Source organism: Nicotiana tabacum, chromosome 20 (assembly GCF_000715075.1).
Source record: "Nicotiana tabacum cultivar K326 chromosome 20, ASM71507v2, whole genome shotgun sequence".
In the NCBI taxonomy this organism is placed as follows: domain Eukaryota; kingdom Viridiplantae; phylum Streptophyta; class Magnoliopsida; order Solanales; family Solanaceae; genus Nicotiana; species Nicotiana tabacum.
The window spans coordinates 39,573,995-39,580,483 of record NC_134099.1 but is presented as its reverse complement, the minus strand read 5'-3'; the positions used below and the strand labels follow the sequence as shown (position 1 = coordinate 39,580,483).

Sequence of the window (6,489 nt, the reverse complement as noted above, 5' to 3'; positions counted from 1 at the left end):
TCTCATAGGCGATCGGCCACAGTAGGCTCGGTATATAACTTATCATCTGATAAGAGGTTGCCCAATAGGGGCCTGCCCATCGATTATAGCTCGATGGTAATGAAAATACTGTAATATTGTATATATAGACTCTCCGTTCTCTTGACTGGAAGAAGGAAATACTCAATTAAATATTGTAACTTACAAGACTAGGAAAATATATGTAAATTCCGGGATATGAATTTTTCTTTATGCCTCGTTATCAAACTCATGTAATTACTAGATCATGCAAAATGAAGGAAGAGTTTATCCTTAACATACCTGGAGTAGGTAAAAATTCATATAATATTCTTGAAAAAGATTGCACCGTACTCCTTTAGAACTGTAAAATCTTACGTTGCTAATATACGTTGCTAATATACTCCTTCACAAATTTACTCATTGTAGACATGTGATTTTTGACCCTCCCCAAGATTTTTTATATTTTAGCATGTAAATATTTAATTTATGCCTAATATAGCTAGTTCAACTCATTTTGACTCTTTTACTTTATTTTATTATAAGAAAAATAAAAATTACAAAAAATATTTTAGTTTATGTGTTTTTCATAAATTTTAAAAAAAATATAATACAAAAAATAGTACCTTATTTTTATCTTTATATAATTTCAAAAACACAAAAAATAATTTCATGTTTAGTTTAATTAATTAGGATTAGCTTTGGCATTGTGTAGTATTTCAAATCATAAAAATATAAAATATATATATATATATATATATATATATATATATATATATATATATATATATATATATATATATATATATATATATATTGCATCTGCATTTAGGATTTTATTTTACATATTTTAGATTAATTAAGTAAGTTGTTGTTTGACAAAATAGAAAAAATCATAAAAATAGTCATGTTGCATTTTGCTCTTTAATTTTTGAATTTTGGCAATTTCCTTTTAATTTGATATTTAATTAGTTGGGATAATTATTATTTTGAGTAATTAATCTAATTTGGTAGGCTGAATCTTGGGTCAATTTGACCCATTTGATTTTTGAAGTAATTAACATGGGGTTTTAAGTGTAGTCTAGGGATTGTTTAAATTGGTGAGTCTTACCTAACTAATTAGGAAGCTTCTAGAGTGGTGGGGTTGGGAGTGCATTATTGAATAGAGTAAAGAAAAGGATATGAGTGGAGAACACCTCACAAAAGGGAACAATAAATCTGGGGGGCTGTCGTTCTTCGTCTCCGTCCTCTCACCCCCTCCCCGTCTCCGTCCTCTCAAAAATGAACCACTGTCGTTCTCTTCTTCTTCAGTAACAACTAGCAACCGGCAGAAGACAACACAAAATAACACTTGGGATATGGACTGAAATCTAGAGCTGCGCCGAATACATGACACATGACCTCTCCCCTCCCCTATTGGACTTCGTCATCTTCAGGCTGAAGCAACAGTCCAGCCACCGACGACACCCCATCTTCTTTGTCTACCAAAAAAAACGTCCAAGTCTGAATTCAAAAGAGAAAGTTGGATCGAGTCGAGTTCGTCGAGTTCGTTGGGTCTGTTCAGTTTGGTTTGAGATTCTGGCGGAGGTCCATGACCGTCTCATGTTCGTTCGAGGCTTTGTTCACAGTTGGTTTCTAAATGTAAAGAAAGTTTATCGCGTAAGGTCTATTCTTATACTTATTTTACCTCTATTTTCTTTTGTCAGTTTACTTAATGGGTTTTGTTCTGCGGTTGCTCTTCGGATTAACTTCCCTTTCATTATGTAGCCTTAGTAAATTTAGTTCGTTTTATGCCGTGGGTGGATTTGTTAGATTCATGTTTCAGCTCACCATTTATTGCTTGGTCTTGTTACATGTTAATTTGCCATTTTATTTCTTTAAAGTTAATGCATGTGAATCGTGTTTATTTAAAAGGAACATTTAGGTTGGTAACAGTTTTGTTTGTAATTATCATGTTATTGTTTATTTTGGGATGGGAATTCTAATGTTAGTTTAAAGTTAATTGAGAAAGAAAGAAGGTAATAGATTGGGGGACAGGGGGTTGACTATTAGACTAGACCATTAGGCCGTAAGCATGGGAAATAAACCAATTATGAACATCCTAACTTGCTTTAGGCGCGATTATTATTAAATATCGTGGCTATGGGTACGGTTTCTCATGGCATAGTCATGATATCTTATCTCCAATTCGAGTGCGCATTTATGTGACTGGAATCCAAATCTCAACAATGTTAAAATATGTCGAAAGTCACAGGTGCATTTATGTGAGGTGGTTCGAGGCGTGTCTTAATAACGTTGAATCTTCCTAAAAAAATATTTAAATAGAAGTGGTTAAGTAAAAATTTGCACATAGGTTCATAATTGTTTAAAATCAGATAATTAAGTTGAATATAACAGTTCAGCGACCGTGCTAGAACCACGGAACTCGGGAATGCCTAACACCTTCTCCCGGGTTAACAGAATTCCTTACCCGGATTTCTGGTTCGTGTACTGTAATACAGAGTCAATCTTTTCCTCGATTTGGGATTTGAACTGGTGACTTGGGACACCATAAATCTCCCAAGTGGCGACTCTGAAACTTTTAATGTAAATCCCATTTCGATTGTCCTTTAATTGGAGAAACGCCCTTATTTATACATCTTTCCGGGGGTGTAGGTAAAAAGGAGGTGTGACAGCTCTGGCGACTCTACTGGGGACGAACCCAGAATCTCTGGTTCAGGGTTCAAGAATTCGAGCTTAGGATAATTCTTATATTGGGCTTTATTTATTATCTGGTCTTATTTACATGTTTGGGCCTAATGTGCTAAATGTTGCTTTTTGCCGCTTTGATATTATCTGAACTGTATATAAATTGCTACGAAACCCCTCTCGTCTCTCTCCCGAGGACTGCACGTTGATCGTGACTTCTTTCTGTTAGAGTCCTATTCCAAATAGAACGAGGTTCGGACAAGTTGCAAAGCCGGATGTTCTTTTGGTTACAGGTACGCAGCCCCCCCCCCGGCTCGAGTTGTCTGCTCGGGTAAGCCAGGTCTAGAACAAATAAACCCAGGTTTTTAAACCTAGTATAACAATACCTCATGTCGGATCCCTATTAGGAACGTTTGTTTGCATCATGTGCATTTTGACTTTCGAGACTCAACACAGGAGTTGGGTCTGTCTAGGACAGGTGTACCCAAAATAACAGACCATCTTGATGCATCCTATGTGCTACATGTTGCATTTCTTCGAGGGTAAAGGGGTCATTTGGCGGACTAATGATAGTTGAGGGCAAATGAAAAAAAATGGAAAAGAAAAGAAAAAGAGAGGGTGAATTATGAATAGAGTGGGCCCCAATTATGTTTTCTGTCACATTTTTTGTTAAGGAAAAAGAGCTTGAAAATTCAAAAGAAAGATTTTGCACTTTTTCATCGTTTTCGAAAATAAAAAATCAAAAAAAAAAAAAAAAAAAAAGTGGAAAAGAAAATCCAAAAAAAAAGATGTTGCATGTTTCATCATTTTCAAGGAAAAGATTAAAAAAAACTATATTTTCTCTAAATTAGCTATTTTGTTTTAATTCTCGCCAGTATTCAAATTGCCCGAACTACGCATACCTGATTCTCGTCTTTCGGGGCATGATACGTAGGCAACCCACATAGGGTTTGGTCTTCCTAGTGAGATTAGGTTCTTGGCTTCGCGGGATCTTAGCCAAATCTTGCATTTTTAGCCACTTTTAGCCACATAGGTTAATTTTAGAAAATAGTCGCAACCATGCCTTGCATGTGTCTAGTAGGGAATGTTATTGTCTCACATAGTGTTGGTTTAAGTTTTCTTATACAGGTGTGGATTTACTTACTGGAGTTTGGGCATGACAGATACCCCAGGATCACTGCATTCAGAAGTTGCTCGAGGAGTCATTTTATATTTTTGAGTCAATTGTTCATGTTTTACTTTCTAGTCATGTATAGTAGTATTCGGCCTTTTAGGTGATGTTAGAGTTTGTAATAGTCTAGTTAAGTTTGTAATTGTGTTACAAGTAAAAAAAAAAAGAAAAAAAGAAATTTTGCGTTTTTATATTTTCATTATAAGTTTTCTTTAGAATACTAATTCTATAAATGAAAAAAAAATTCCTTTGAGGTTGTTTTTCATTTAGGCAATTAATATTAAAATAAAAATTGCTTTTACATTTCCTTTAGTATATTAAGACCAAAAATTCAAAAAAAAAGAATTTTCTTTAGTATCTCTTTAAAAAAAATTCTTTTAAGATATTAAATCCAAAATTCCAAAAAGATTTTCTGTTGAGGTTTTTTTTTTGGGAAATTGATGAAAAATGACTTGAAAAAAAATCTTTTATTAGAATTTTAGGACATTGTACATATAAGAAAAAGAAAACAATAATACTTTTTCTTTGGTTTATTTTCAGAGTTTCTTCCTTAAGTAATCAAAAATTCAAATCCAAAAACAGTTTTTTTATCTTTTTCATTTCTTGTTTCGAACTCTTTTCTTCAGGATATCAAGTGAAAATTCAAAATATTTTTCTTTGGTCTAGTCTTTAGATTTCCTTCTTAAAAAAGAAAAAAAATCAAAAGAATATTTTTCTCTTGTAGGGATTTTCCTTAATAATTTCTCATAGAGTATTTCTTTCAAAAAGAAAAAAATATATGCTCGTTAAGCTTGAGTTTAGAATAGGTTATAGAACATTAAGTCTAGAAAAATAAAAATAAAAATAAAAAAAAGAAAAAAAAGATTTGTTTCTTTTGTTTCCCTTTTCTCGTCAGAGTAGTCTTTAAAGAAAAAAAATGAGAACGTTAGTTTGTTTACTTTATTTTCGATCTTCCAGAACTATGTAAAGATCAGATTCATGCGGGGTCATGATACGTAGGCAACCTACATAGGGTTCGATCAAATCATTCTTCTTTATTATTACAAGAAAAAGAAAAAAAAAGGAAAAAAAAGAAGGAAACAAAAAAAATAGGTGAAATTGTGGGATGTGAGATTTGAGAGAAAGAAAAGAGTGATGATAAAAAAAATGAAGGAAAATGGGCAAGCCAAGAAGTGCTAGAAAAGAAAAGAAAACAGAGGATTGAAATGAATAAATTGGGATGATGCCAAGTGACCTTATGACCCTCGAAGTCATTCTAGAACTATTAATTGTTGCTAGGTGCATTCCATGCAATGTGATATTTTTGTTGTTAAATGCCCTAACGCTAACGGGATGACCCCATTTTGTTCCTTTTGATATCTTCAGAAAAGAAAGGTGGTTGGTTTGTGGTTCTCGAAGTAGTAACTCCTCTCCACAACATAAAGTCAAAAGGCAATGGCGGACAACAACAAAATTGAGTTGGTTGATACAGGCACCCAAAAGCAATTAGTTGAACAGGACAATGGGTTGGCTGAAAAGGTAAAGATGTTGAGACAACACATGGCAGACATGTATCAGGTTGGATGACTGGGAAGGCACCACCCCCACCACCACCTAGTTTCTTAGATGTCGCCCTTACCCAAGCTCCGAACACAATGCTAGATGATCCTTCATACTCTCCAGTTCTACCCGCCTATCACAGCTTTCCCAACCGACGCAGTAGCTCCATCACTCATCCTCCAATTGCCTCTCCCTAAAATCGTCCTCCTGTCACATCCACTATCCCCGACAATGAATACTCCTTCAAAGCTCATGATGCCCAATATTACCCCTCAGAGGTTGCCCACAATGTTCTCTACTCATACAAACAAGGCCCGCGGGACGAGCCTCATGTTGCAAATGAAAGCTACAAAAAGAAGAGAAGGGAAAGATGGGATACCCAAGAGGCTGAAAGGCATAGAACAATCTTTGAAGAACAAGCAAGGAATGGGAGACCAGGGTAGCATGTCTTACAAAGAATTGTCTATGTCCCCCGACGTTCGTCTGCCTTCGGGGTTTAAAGTGACAAAGTTTAACTTGTATGATGGGTGTGGGGATCCGGTAGCCCATTTAAGGGATTATTGCAGTAAAATGAGAAGTGTTGGAGAGAAAAATGATTTGCTGATGGCATACTTCAGTGAGAGCCTGACCGGGGCAGCTTTGGAATGGCATAATCGTCAAGGTGTTGGTAAGTGGCCTACATTGGGTGACATGGCTCAAGATTTTGTTCGATACTTTCAATACAGATCGGGTGTTGTCCCAGACTGCTCCTCCCTATCTCAAATGGAAAAGAAACCCAAGAAAAGTTTTAGGGATTTTTGGCTCAGATGGAACGAACAAATTGCTCGGGATAGTCCTCCCATTGATAGAAAAGATGTTGGTGAGCCCCGCGGACGATAGGGTCCAGTGGCCGTTCTTGCTAAACGCTTTCAGCCTCAATGTCGACCTCGTGGATATATTTGTAATCCTCCCCAATGCTACTTCTCCCTACAGAACTCCCAAAGTCGTACATCACTTTCCCAGTACCTTGTCCACAATGCACCACCATATGCTCCACACCCACAAGGCTCGCGATGGCCCACACCACTTCCCCAAATGTCTTACCCGCCCCCACG

At 35.9% G+C, this 6,489-nt stretch overlaps 1 long non-coding RNA gene across 2 annotated transcripts; it reads left to right on the top strand.

Moving 5' to 3' along the window:
* The first annotated feature begins 1,018 nt into the window (after positions 1 to 1,018).
* Positions 1,019 to 4,055, top strand: LOC107784898 (uncharacterized). 2 transcript variants are annotated; one of them, XR_012703704.1, is made up of 2 exons: positions 1,019 to 2,978; positions 3,814 to 4,055. It is a non-coding gene; the product is annotated as an uncharacterized LOC107784898 (long non-coding RNA). The 2 variants fall into 2 exon arrangements; XR_001647766.2 differs by having other exon boundaries at positions 3,801 to 4,055.
* The last annotated feature ends 2,434 nt before the right edge of the window (positions 4,056 to 6,489 follow it).